Source organism: Microtus pennsylvanicus, chromosome 9 (assembly GCF_037038515.1).
Source record: "Microtus pennsylvanicus isolate mMicPen1 chromosome 9, mMicPen1.hap1, whole genome shotgun sequence".
Lineage (NCBI taxonomy): Eukaryota > Metazoa > Chordata > Mammalia > Rodentia > Cricetidae > Microtus > Microtus pennsylvanicus.
In genome coordinates this window covers 7,446,621-7,460,721 of record NC_134587.1, presented here as the reverse complement: position 1 = coordinate 7,460,721, position 14,101 = coordinate 7,446,621, and the positions used below count along the sequence as shown (strand labels likewise).

Here is a 14,101-nt window from a genome sequence, read left to right as displayed (position 1 = left end):
GAACTACTTTGGCTAAGCAATTAAACCCAGCTCTGGTCACTCCGGGCATTCCAGAAACCACATAATCAATCCTGCCTCTCCAACCCCGTGCTTTTCTGCAAAAGTTTATGTGCCTAAGCTAAAAATACAAACACTGTTTATTCCCCACTGTGGATGAGCGATGACCGAATCTATGTATTGGGACAGCTAAGCTTCCAGTTTGAAGACTTTAATTCAATCAAAAATTAATTCCCTTGGACTTTACCAAATCATTTTAAAATACCAATAGGTTTGCAGATACTGGATTCCTGGAATTAAATGGCAAGGCTTGTGGACTTCACTGTGGCAGATATCTTCTTGGTGTGTATGTGTCTCCACGAGAGTGTCCTGCTTGTTTATTTACTTTAAAATTTTTTCATAAAAGTTAGATAAATCTACATTAGTTTTTTAAAAATAAGTGTACAAAATAACAGATTTTGTTGGGAATGTCACACATGCATGTCAAGCATTTTGCTCAAAGTCCACCCCTTTCCCGTCTCCCTCCCTGTTATTAGCCCTGCTCCTCTCCATCAATAGTCCCATTTCCATGTGATGTCACACATGTATTTGAATATATATCCCACATACGAGCGAGACCACACAATATCTGCCTTCCTGAGTCTGGCCTGTTTTATTTAGCATGCTGGTTCCCAGATCCATTTTATTTATTTATTTATTATGTCTGTCTATTTTTGCTTCAAGTGACACAATTTTATTTTTCTTTTGGCATTTTTGTGTGTACCTGTTTGTGTGTGAGTTCACACACACACAAGTGTGTGCATGTGGTAGCCAGAGGTTGACATTGTGTCTTTCACTCTCCTCTCCACCTTCCTCTCTCTTGAGAGAGGGCCTATCACTCAATTAGAACTCATCGGTTGGCTAGGATGTCTGGCCAGTGATCTCCAGGGATCCCCCTGTCCCCTGTTTGTGCCAGCCGCAGCACTGAGGTAACAGAGGCACACAGCTTTATGTGGGGCCAGCCGTCTGAACTCAGGTCCTTATGCTCCCACAGATACCACTTATCCACTGAGCCATATCCCAGCCCAACTTCTTCCTTCCTTCTTCCTTATAACTGCACAAAACTCCGTGCCATCGTCTATCACTGTCTTTAGGAACCACACTTTACTTAGCTGCCATTCTGCTGACAGACACTTAGGCTGATTCCATATTTTGGCTATTGTTAATAGGGTGGCAATAAACACTGATGCATTTGGATCTCTGCAGGATTAAACATGTCAGGGCTGAATGCAAATCACCTCCACCATGCTTTACAAACACAGACACACAGTCATATTCCTCTGGCAACAAACGTTTTCTTACCCAGAGCAACCACTTTCAACACCTTGATTTATTTTAATCAAGTAAGATAGTTACAATCTTATTACTTCTTACAATTGCTTTGTTTGAAGAATTATCCAAGGCCCCCACCGTTGAAGACAATGGTCAGTCTGATTCATGCTACATCTAACAACCTCTGCTGCCTCATGCACTAGACCATTTCATACATGCCTGCATGCCTACATACGTACATACATACCTACATTCATACTTTGTTAGGTACTATTCAACAATTATACCATTATGCACACCTGAGAGATATTCATAGTTAACTCATACAATTTACTATGACCACCTGTCATTTTAAATTCTATGGTAGGGTTAGTAGTAGCTCGTCAGTCTCTCAATGGAGCAAAGGCTGGCCTCGAACTCCCTCCTGAGTGCTGGAACTAGTTATGCGCTGCCATGTTGGGATAACAATCCTCTTTACTGTGAACTTTGTTATCACCTATGTGCTTACCATTGGTGCAAACTTCTTGTCAAATAAATTGGTAGAGAACTTATTAATGACAACACTGTCTCCTTTGAAAATGTTAGATGTGTAGATGGAAGTTTCTGTCCTGACCAATATCACAGCTGTTCAGTCCCAAAGAAACACACAGAGGCTTATTCATTATAAACTGTTTGGTCTATTAGCCCAGGTTTGTTATTAACTAGCTCTTACTTAAATTAACTCATAACTTTTGTCTATGTTTAGCCTTGTGACTTGGTACCTTTCCTCAGTAAGGCATTCTCATCTCATTTTCTCTGTGACTTGATCTCTGACTTTTACCTTCCCAGAATTCCCTTAGTCTTGTTGCCTCACCTATACTTCCTGCCTGGCTACTGGCCATTCAATGTTTTATTAAACTAATATGAGTGTCAAATCTTTACAGTATACAAGAACATTATCCCACAGCATAGATGCTTTGATCAATATGGATGTCATGAAGAGACGGCTCCAGGTTCCTGCTCTGACTTCTCTAGATGAGGGACTACAGCCTGTAAGGTCAAATAAATCTTTTCCTCCCCAAGTTGTCTTGGCCAGGGTTTTACCACAGCAAGAGAGAAACAACCAGGACACTACCCTCACTTCTCTGAAGATGGTAATGACAGTCCATTGGGCATTTCTTCTCCTTCTCTATTTGTTTTTGACCACTCTGCTTTGATCTTTGTTCTTATGGTGACAGAAACACATATGCTAATTTACACAAAGACTCAAGCTAACAGAATCATTAGATACATGTATATTATTGTATAGTAGACCTCTAGAACTTTTCGTCCTGTGTAATCATACCCACTGAGCGACATCTATGATCCCATCTCAGCTTTTAGCAGCCATTTTGCTGTTTTTGGTTTCCATGTGTGGTTGCTCTGTGTACACAGGGAGCCGTGCAGTATTGGTCTTCATGGCACTGGCTTGTTTGACCAGCATGTTGCTGTCTTCACTTTAAGGATAGTAGGCCAAGGAATGAGCACCCACCACCCTTTCCCTTCATTCTCAGATGGCTCAGGGTCTTCCTCAATTACCCTCCAGTAAGGGAGTTTAAGGTATCAGAGGCTTCAAAAGTCTTGGAGGATTTCCTTGGGTGTCTGGTAATTTTTGGTTTCCCAGTCTTGCTTAAAAGAGTCTAGTACAGCTTCGAGGTTACCCTGCTGAGGAGTTGAGTGACCTGTTTTCTTGGGGAAGCCTCCTCATGTCTTTGCTGTTTATCAGTTCCTGTTCCCTGGAGAATCTGGCTGGTATCTAGTTGGGAGTCTGTAGGGGGCGTCTGGGGAGCCTCAGTGTGGAACTGTTTGTTCATCTTCAGCCCGCACCCCATCCCTCCTCTGCACAGATGGCCCCTGTGCAAAGATTTCCCTGCTCTACCTAACCAAAGGCTAGCTTCCAGATACCAGGGAGCGGGACCGGGAGCCTGGATTCAACTGCCCTTAGACGCGCCGCTTTTTCTGGCAGCAGTCCGGCTTTCATGGTCACTCAGAGCCAGCTCCTGAGCTGTTTGCTGGGGGGTGGGGATTAGATGGTGTAAAGATGACCAGTCTGGTCTACAAGAGCTAGTTCCGGGACAAGCACCAAAGCTACAGAGAAAACCTGTCTTGAAAAACAAAAAACAAAAACAAAACAAAACAAAAAAATGACCTCTCACTTCCCATTGCTAGCTGTTTTGACTTTCTTGGGTTTGCTAAGTTAAATCCCATTTATCTGTCTGTTCTCTAGGTTCCAAAGTGTTGTCGTTAGTAACTTCTTTCTCAATTTATTTGGCTTTGAGAGTTGATACAAAATCCTCTATGATTATTTTAAAAGGCCTAGGAAGGGAACAAAGAAAACAATGAGGATGTTTAAGTGACTGTTTTAATCTGGAAATCATCAAATGCTGCTATTAAATGATACATTTTAATGGACAACTTGGGAACTCAGAAGTAAGCCAGATTTAGTACTCAGTCTCTTTTAACACATACAACTGGCGGCAGCCATGTGTATCGTGCCTGCGTGTTCAGTGCGAGTGACCACGCTAATCAGGCCGTGATAACCAACAAATACCACACTGCTCCTCCTTCGGAAAGCTCCAGAACAGCTCCGCTCCCCTCCCACTTTGATGGTTTGCGTATAGAGGATGCCAAGTGTTTGAAAATATCTCTATTTGTTGCAATTTGTTCAGATTTAAGAGCAACCAGAAAACTGCTTCCTGAGAGACAAAGGCAGGATGCAAAATGACACAGGTCTTTCTGCTCTCAGCAGGAAAGTTTGTTTCTGTGTTGAAATAGGGAGCTGAAACCTCTTACCGATTGTAACCAAAGAAGCCTAAATGGCAATGGCGACATCATTGCTGCTCTCCCAGTGGCCCCTGTCTTCCGGTTATTAATAGTGTGGTTCTCTGTGCCATTATAAATCTTCCCCCTTCAAAGGCACTAAATTCACTTAATTATCTCAAAAATTAAAGAATATAGGCATTTTTTCATTATGAAATGTTAATGGAAAGGAAATAAGAACATTAGGTTGAGAAATGGAGGATGACCTCTGGTTCACTGAGACCCAACCTTATTGACCTTGTCTTTTTTCCCTAATAGGTTGATTGATCCACAGTTAAATCACACCAGTCCATACGTCACCCTGAGCCCTGCAGTAAACCCTTGCTGGCGTGTACGGATGCATAAAACATCCCCAGACTTTCAGGAGAGATCTTCCTTGGACCATTTTACCAAATATGGGCAGTTTCCATCCATACAGTCTTGGATGTAAGAGCAGGTTCTGTGCAATGAAGAATAAAAGGCAGAGGACATCCTGAGGAGCTAGGTGTGGTCATCTCACCTGCCAAAGCCCCAGAAAGGCCTTCTACTGCCCAGTTCCTTGTGCTGTAGATACATGCCCCCCCCCCATCCCGCCTGAGGAGCACAGGATGGAGCCCTACCCTCCAACCTATAATTACTCCAGCCATACGACATTAACAAAACAAATCAAAGTCGATTTCTCAAAGTGTCAGTCTTCAGCTTTTACATATTTATAAGGTGCCATATCCCTAAATCAAAGAGGAGTGTCACAGTCCAAAGTAACGACTGGATTAATAGCCAGGAAATAACATTCGGATAAAGAACCATTTAGTTTACCGCAGCAATAAATGAAAACACAGAATTATGAGTCCCGCAGCTAATTTGAATGGAGCTCAAGAAGTGAGATTGTCTGGCTGGGAGTACCCGGACTCCTCTGATCCGGCTGGTCCTTGGCTTTGTTCGGACCTGCGTAGCTGAGGGCTTATCAAAGGGAGTCATAAGCTGCCTCCTCTACAGCTGAAAAGGAAGCTTTCTCAGGACCTATAAAATGGAAAATACAATCCTGGGTCGCTTGACACACAATACTGCATTTTGTGATGTTCAGTAAACGGGGAGAAATCACAAAGTGGGTGGCCGGTCGGCCCTGACCACTCAGAGCAAAGTAGACCTGTTGCTGTCTGTTCCAGACACCTGCTTGCTCCTCTGGATGAAAGCAGAGGCAGAGAGGCCTTAGGCTTCCAGCACTAGTGGAGGAGGAAGCTGAGCTACGGAGATGCAGAAGGAATTCCAGGGCACTTTCCCCACAGGACTCATGGAATGCCAGAAATGGCTTTTGGTATTTCGTGAATATTAACTCATTGGTTCTTTATAAGTGCACTAAGAATATTTAAGCTGGGGGTATTTGAAATCCTGTATTATAAGGAAGCCACATAAATAAAGTGACCACTCTAAATTCGCAGTGCAATCAACAGAGTCACATCTGACTCTGAGCTGCAAATCCTGGCTCTGAACTGCCCCTACTATCTCTGGAAATGGGCCGATGCCAAGCTAAGGGTCACCCATTCCTGTCCAGTGCAAAGTAACTTGGTACGCCATGAACAGCACTTGGGATTTAGCTGCAAATGACCTGCCGCGTGGTCCATTTCTTATGATGAACATCCTAGGCCCATCTGGGAGAACACTGTCTTAGCTTTTATTTGTATGAATTCACTAGGGGAATTCTCTAAGCTCATAGCTGCCTTTGGAATGAATCCCAGTTAGTTTTGTGCTGATTGGACACACGTAGGATCAACTCTTGAGAGACCAAGGTCTTCCTGAATGAACAAGCTGTCTACTGGAGGAGCAGACACACACCGTAGACATGAGCTTGCTAGCGCAGTGCCATTACCAAAAGGTAGCACACGAGTTCTTGAATTTTCTCTGTGCCATCTACTTAATTCGCCTTGTGATTGCCTAGAACATTCTTCCCAACAGGTGTCGAAGCTAATCCTACGCTGACCCCGATCCTTGAGGGCCTGCCAGCAAGACCCTGAAGTGAGTCTCAGACTGAGCATTCCTTGGATAAACCACCACAAGACCATGCTGCATGGCAGCTTGAGGCGTAACAGAAGGAGAAAGCCCAGTGCATAGAAATAGGAAATACTGAATGTCCATGGCTGTTATATGTCCATGGCTGTCATATGAACTACGTTGCTGCTGCGACCGCTGTGTTAGCAGCTTTCCCTGATGTGACAAATTCCTGAGAAAAATCCACTTAAGGGAAGAAGACTTATTGGCTTATGAGATGTGTGCACGGTTGATTGGCCCCACTGCTTTCAGACATAAAGAGACGTGATAAAAAAGCCTGGTGGAGGAAGGATGCTCATCGCATAACAGCCATGAAGCCAAGGAAGGGAGAGAGGCAGGACTAGAGATAGGTAGGTAGATGGATGGAGAGGGGGAGAGAGGGAGAGAAAGGGAGGTCTGCTTGGTCTGCCCGTTGGGGCTGCCTGAAACAGGCTCATAGGTGGCTGAATCAGAAGTGGTGTGTTCCCACAGGCCTGGAGGCTAAAAGTCCCAAACCAAGGTGCTGCCAGATCTTGGTTCTCCCTGGGGCTTTCCTTTGTGATGATGGCTGTGTCCCCATCTGGCTTGCTATGCTTGAGTAGCTCTGGTATCTTCTCCTCTTCTCAAAGGGGCACTGTTCCTGTTGGATTAGGGATGACTTCTACCTCAATTGTAAATTCCCCTTTAAAGACCCTACTTCCAGGCCCAGTCACATTCTAAAGGCCTGGTCACGAAGGCCTCAACTTATGGGTTTAAAGGGAAATGTCATTTAACCCACGGCAGGCAGTTGTCGGTGTTACTGCAAGGTGAATAGTGAAAGTCTTCAAAATAAACATTCTGTGCTGCACGCACGCACATTGCTCCCCTCTGCAGAAGCATGCAGATTATAAATCCAACTCTTCCTCTCCCCATGCCTTTTAGAAGATCTCTCTTCCAGTAAATTATACTCTACTCATTACTGGGGAGAAAACATCCAGAACTGGGTCTCCAAGGTAACACCAGAGGGACATACTACCAATGCCAGTGCCTCATAAGGGAAGGCTTGGAGGCATCAACCTGTTGAAGATGACGTCAGCCTCCCCAGCTACTGGGATGGAGGAGATGCGTATGTGTGGAGCTGGTGAGAGCTGGGTCTCGGGCTTCATACCTGGTTGGCTGAATTCACACTGGCCTCCCTGCTTTCCTATCCTAATATTCCACTCTTTAGAAAACAGCTATGTAGAACTCCTGTTGAGGGACGTCCCAAGAAAGGCGTTCCTTCTCAGAGGGCCTGGTCTCAGCTGCTGTCACCGTTCCTGGCTCGGCAGAACTCCTCGGCTAACAGCGTCACCCCCATCCAGTTCCTGACTGTGCAGAACACAGGCAGTGTCTCTCAGGTCGATTTTCGCGGTGCTGTGGGAGCCGCTCCTTCCGTCGCTGGAGTTCCACAGCCTGCGTCTTTTACTCTCGTCCATCCAGTAAATACCTTCCTGAAGGCTTCTGAGTCGTCAGGTGTGTTGCCAAGTGCCGTGTGGGCATCTTCGTGTCTCTCCGGGTAGACACTTCCCGAAGGGAAGGAGAGGACAGATGTATATAAAAGAAGCGGACACATGGAAGTTGACACCTTCTCTGGGATGTGTATCAGGAGGATGAGGGGGTAGGAAGTAGGAGGGAGCTGTGTCTGGAGGTTTAAGGAAAGCTTCCTTTTTAATGGGAAGTTGAGAGAATGGAGCCCCTGCTTGCTCTTCATGCTCCAAGTCAGAGGAGGGCGGCAGAGCCAGTGAGAGGGGAGCATAAGGCTCTGCTACTATTGCCCAGCGAAATTCCCAGGAGCAAAAGGGTTTTTTGTTTTTGTTTTCCAGCTTCACTGTCCCTCGAATTTGTCAATAGCATGTCTGAATTCATCTACACAGAAGGCAAAGGGATGGAAACACAAGGGGAGTTGTTTATAATGAGGTCTCCTTAGTCTTCTTCTGGGACAAGAATGGACCGGGATCAAGGCTTAATACAGACATTGGCTACGGGGACTGGAGACGTTTTAAATGATGGTCCCTTGCTGGCCGTTTCTCTTCACCGAAGCCTTCTGGCACCTGGCAGTAAGCATCATGAGTGGTCAGCCCCACGTAACACTGTGCTGCTGTCTGGGCTTCAGCCGTGAAGGCGGATGAAGACTGAGGATGTGTACCAGAAGGGTAGGAAGGGAGAGGCAGAGGAATGAAGTCACAAAAGGCATGGCGAGCTAAGCAAGTGTCAGCTGTGGGGACACGGTGCAGAAACCCCAGAGGGTCAATCTCACTGCATCTACTATGGCGATAAATTATTCCTCGCTCGGCCCCACAAGAGGAGTAGAGAGGAAGGGGCTGAGCAGGTTTTACTGGCTCACCTGCAGCTGGTTTCTCACTAACTCACACTTGAAGGAGGGCTCAGAGAGGTTTAACTTCTGGAAAGAGGGTGGAGAAAGTTAAGCCATGAACAATCCAAAGAGAAAGGGAGGAAGAGAAAGGGAGGAAGAGAAAGGGAGGAAGAGAAAGGGAGGAAGAGAAAGGATTTGGCTGAGTGAGAACATTCGTCTTTTCAGAGTCTAGACTGTGTGGAAAGACAAGCTGCCCTCATCTTATAACCCAGTGCAGCAAGGAAATCTATCAAGGCCAGGAAAAGCAGGGCTGGCCACAAACGTCCCAAGACGCAGAGGACTTCAGTTCAGAAGACAGTGCTAGAAGATTGCCTGGAGGTGAAATCATAGAAACGAGGAAGGACACAGGACGGTGCGGAAGAGGAAGGACTAGCTAGCAGGAAGCAGAAGGTTAAAGATGCTGACATCCCGCAGTGATAGTCTGTGCCGAGAGGAAGGATGCTAACAAGTTGAACCACCCTGTTCTGGCTGTTCTGGGCATCCTTTCGATGAACTAACTTTAGTTGTATCAGCATGAACCAAAGCATATAACAAACCTTCTCAGAATTATACAGTGTGTGTTCACACTGTGCTGGACAGGAGGAGAAAAGGTACCCCTGCCCCAGGGATCAACCAGTTAGCAGGGACAGGGGCGTGGGGCCAGGCCACTTCATCAAACACTGCCCATAGGTGTCTTTCCTTACTAGGCCTCTCTTTAGAGTTAATAACTGAAGGGGACTCTTACCTTGGTAGTCACTGTGGTGAGATCGTCCCGATTGTTCTTTCTTCTCCAGACGTGAGCAATCTATAGACTCGTGTATTGTCACACAGTAATCTCCAGACGTGAGCAATCTATAGACTCGTGTATTGTCACACAGCTTACTGCCTCTCCAGGGTGATAAAAGCTCCCTGACTGAGACTTCAGTTTTGCCAAAAGATCATAAGGTCATATGCATGCAAATATGCATGCACGCATACACGCACACACAGTAAGACCAATCCCGTGGCTTTGCTAACTTTCTTGTTCTTTTTCCGCCCTAAGCATGGTCTGTGTAAGCATGGCCTATCTCAGGTGGGGCTTCTCCTTTAGCCTGAATCCTGGCATGAAGATGCTATGGGGTCACAGGGCACAGAGGGCCAGCTGCTGACATGTACCCAGAATGAGAAACAAATACTCCCATAGGAGTTGCTACAGTGGCCTCTCCCGCTATACACTGTAGCCGTATACTCCCATAGGAGTTGCTACAGTGGCCTCTCCCGCTATACACTGTAGCCGTATACTCCCATAGGAGTTGCTACAGTGGCCTCTCCCGCTATACACTTTACTCACTTTATGCCACTTCTTCTCATCTTAAATTGCCCTGACCTCCTTAGGTGTCTACTCCTGAGGTCTCAGACTAACTGGTAGCGTTCTGCAGCTTCGGTTTGAGACGTGAGACATTTCTGATACCGCATAGAATGTAACGGTCGTACTTAGACCTGCGTACCAAGAGCTGATTAATAGACACATGCATAGTAAATCTAATAATGATAAATCATATAACCGATCAAGAATGGAGTATTTTTAAAATTGGAATTCTCACCGAGAAAAGCATTTTTCCTTTATGATGATGATTTGGGTAAACGGGAACTTCAGACTCTGATCGTTTTATGGATCCTTCTAGATACAGCGCGTACTAACTCACTCGAAAGAGCACAGGCAGATTATAAACCTATGCGTTGGAAATGAATAAAGTCATATTTCTCTCTGTTCTGGTTACTCTTTAGCAAAGCTCTTTGTCTATGTGGTCCGACTTTATTTTATGAAAGACCGAGATTACGCAGGCCCCAGCCTCCAGGCAGTGATGCAGGTAATTCTTGCAAGAGCCGGGAGCTGCAGGATGCCTGGAAGATGCCACTCCTCTTACTGGTGTCGGTGGTCTAAATGACGAGCACGAGACAGCAGCCATTTTTCCACTTCTTTAAAGGTCACAAAGGATAAACGATTACAGTAGCATCTCACCCACCGACCAAGCTTTCAACAGTAAATCCAGATATTGATTTCAAAAGCTGCAAATCTTTTATTCAAATATTTCTGATAGGGCTACAAATCCTGAGAAATCAAATATTTTTTCTGAATGAAGATCTATGAAAACAGATGATGGATTCCATAAGCTGTCAAAGCAAAAAATGCTACAGCTCACAGTTTGTCATTGCGTATGATATAAAACACCAATGGGGAGATTATTTATATTGATAAAAATTATTCTTCAGCATGCAAGCTAGTTTCTGGGGGAATAAAAATAAAATACCAATGTGGCTTCTTGCCAGGACTAGAAATTTCCTGACCTAGAATTAGATAGTGAAAATAATGTAGATGAATGCCTAAAGTCATTTCTGGGAGCCCGACAGAGCATGCGCGATTGTGTAGGCAGGCGGAATGAATTGCTCTCTCTTCCAGACACACTGTATTTTTACCATTCATCTTCTATGATTACTACTATCACACTTTTGTTTTTGTTTTTTTTTTTGCTGGAGATATAGCAATATACGGCAATCTTCTTCTGACTGTGTTTCTTCCCTTTTATTTTTGGTGATTGTTCTTTTTAATGCTCCCTCCCAGAGATTCCTATTTCAATCAGGCTACCTTTGCCCAAAGTTTTCTTTCTTTCTGGTGGTGGCTGCAGGATTACAGAGCTGGTTAGCCTTGCTATTTTCATGGTTACAGGCAGTGCTCCTGACTACAGACAGCTCTCTCATCAATAAGTGGGTCACAACATTAAAGCCGGATAGACAAATCCTAATCCCAGGTTCCCCAAACAACTGGTTCATGTCACAGAGATGAGTCCAGGGTGTTGTCACCCCATTCCAAAGATGACAAACGACACTATACCACACAGAAACTGACATGTGTATATCTATATCTGGAAAAGCAGAAATTATGTATATAGTTAAAATAGCAGAGTAGTGAATATATAAATTTATATACAAATATATAATATATATAAACTATTGTTACAAATAAGGAATGCAACCGCTTGGAATCAGATCTTCCCTAAAGGACTGAGCTTTCAGCTGTTCGAAGGCTTCTCCTGCAGAAGACCCACGTTCAGTGTTCAGCATCCTCAAAATTAGAAATCAGTGCGGAAGAGAAGGCAGAAAGTTAGTAAGCGTCAGTGATGGTGGACGACTCCCAGGAAACAGTGTCTTCAGACACAACAAGCCTGACATACATAGGAACCCACAGGGACTATGGCAGCACACACAGGGCCTACAAGTTCAAACTCAGCAAAATTCCAGTCCGGAGAAGGGAAAGTGGACAGAGAGTCCCATGTCTAACTAAGAAGGTGTTTGTAAGTGATAGCTGTTCACTGAAGTGTCCCTTGGTCTATCAGCTACACTCCAGGGCAGGTAGGCTCTGGGCCCAGGTAGACTCCATTTTGTTGTTGTTTGTTTTGTTTTGTGTGTGTGTTGTTTTGTTATGTTTTGTCTTACAGTCCTTTTGTTTGTTTTAACCATTTTTTGATAGAGAGACTATATAGTATGAAGTTAGGTGGGTAGGGAGGTAAAGAATATAATCAAAATATATTATATGCTATTTTTAATAATAAAACTGACCCATTCTGTAAAATTATTCATCTCTACAGATAGAAGTCTAAGGCAGACCAAAACTGTTCACATATGAAATCAGAAACATGCCCCTCTCTCTTGTCCCATGCTGCGTTGCTGGAAGGGCTGTCCCTACACTCAGCAGCAGGGTGCTGCACAGGGCAGCTGCGGGCAGGGGTCTGAATTCCCTATTAAAGCTCCCTAGAGCAAGTTGCTTCACTCTCTGCTGTATCCCACACCTCATCAGGGCACAGAAGCCAGCCGTCACTTCTGAGAGTGGCGTTGACAGCGGCTGAACACAGTTGAGGAGGTTGGCACACAGCAGGGGCTGGTTGGATGGCAGCAATTGTACTTGTTGTTGTTGTTGATTTCACTATGCCTGACTTGAACAGTGTCCCAGTCCTCGGCTGTTGGCCAGGACCCTTGGCTCCAGTTTACCGTGTCTTAGAAGCTGTTTGCTGGTATCAACTTTGAATGGAGAAGTGAAGCCATAGGAAAGCTGAGTAATGGCCAAATCAGAAGGGAAAATGGAGGCTCCAAGCTCCCTTCTCAGGTCCTGCCAAAACCCAGAGTTTAGGTTTCGTTTACAACAGTACCCAATCCAGCAACATATAAAATTTCTTGCCACCTCCACTCAGTAGAACAGAAATCACTGCCTCTCTGGTTTTATTTCGGGCAGTTAGGTAGTTAGTACACCGTTAATTTCTACACACGCCACAGCTCAGCTTCATTGTCGTTCAGTTTTATTTCCACCTTCTTCCCGGGATCCCTGGCTGGAGGTACGACCTGCTCTCTGGGCATCTCTGGGTATTTTAAGGCAATATGAATCGCTAGGAGCTCAATTTACAACTCAAAACAGAAACGCATTTTCCTTCCAGAGCAGAAATACCGACACTAAATGTGGACGCTCTGGTTATCCATCGCTGTAATTAAAGTAACTTGGCAACCCCAGAGATGAGTCTTTATTGCAACTATTATTCAATGATAAGCATTATAATTAAAGGCTTTCCCCCTCAAACATAGTATCATTTCCAAGATCTGGATGGCCTATGGAATTTCTGATAACAGAATATGGCCATTAGCAAACGCATTAGTCAGGACTCTGCTTTTCCTTGACAACATGGGGGACTGTGCCCACGGCTAGCGGGTGTTCAGACTGGTGCTCCCTGCAGCGGCTATAAGAGCATAGGAGGGCCTCTGTGGGAATGGAATCAGAGCATGTCCATGGGTAGACAGGGAAGCCTCGGTCTGCTGGAGGGGAGATGCCATGTCCAATGGGTTTGCTGAACACAGAGTCTATCCCCAAAGTTATTTTGCCAGTATCTGACCTTGAGACCTATCTTGCCCTTGAAGAGGTCTTCATTTTTGTAGTGAGATCACTGGAGTGAGATCTCTTCCTCCCGTAAACACAGAGACAGCGGCCAAAGAGCAAGACAAGGCTGCCTGGACTTGGAACGCTCTACGCTCAAATATCTGCCCCACCCCCATGCCTCATCTCCATCTTGACAGCTGAGGCTCATCTGGAGTAGCCTCCCCTCTAACTGACAGCCAGGCAGCCAATGAAATACTTCTTCCTGTTGCCGGGTCCCATAAAGGCAGCAGCTAGCTTCCAGTGCTGTCATTGGCTAGTTGGGCTTTCTGTGGAATACTAACACATTAGGGCCAGCAGAAAAGTGACAGGTAGGTAGAGCCACACAGATATATCACTGGCCTGATGTTCCACTGGAGAGAAAAACTATTTCAAGGCTGAATGACAGCTATAATACACCCTGTTTGAAGAAGAAGAAGAAATCTCCCTACGTCTGCATTCAGGCAGCTGCGCAGAGGAGGAAAACGCACACATAAAAGAATCAGCACAAGGTTGTCTAATCCTCAAATACCCGGCTTTTCATGGTCTGATGAGTGCTCCCCTGATTAAGAAATACGTGATCATTTCTACATACTTTCATAGAATGTCCATTTATATATTTTAAAGTCCAGTGTTGTTTATTT

The 14,101-nt window shown here is 45.0% G+C and overlaps 1 protein-coding gene across 1 annotated transcript in view; it reads right to left on the bottom strand.

Moving 5' to 3' along the window:
- Positions 1-14,101, bottom strand: part of Pde11a (phosphodiesterase 11A) — a 262,795-nt gene that overhangs the window by 77,098 nt on the left and 171,596 nt on the right. The window lies entirely within an intron of this gene.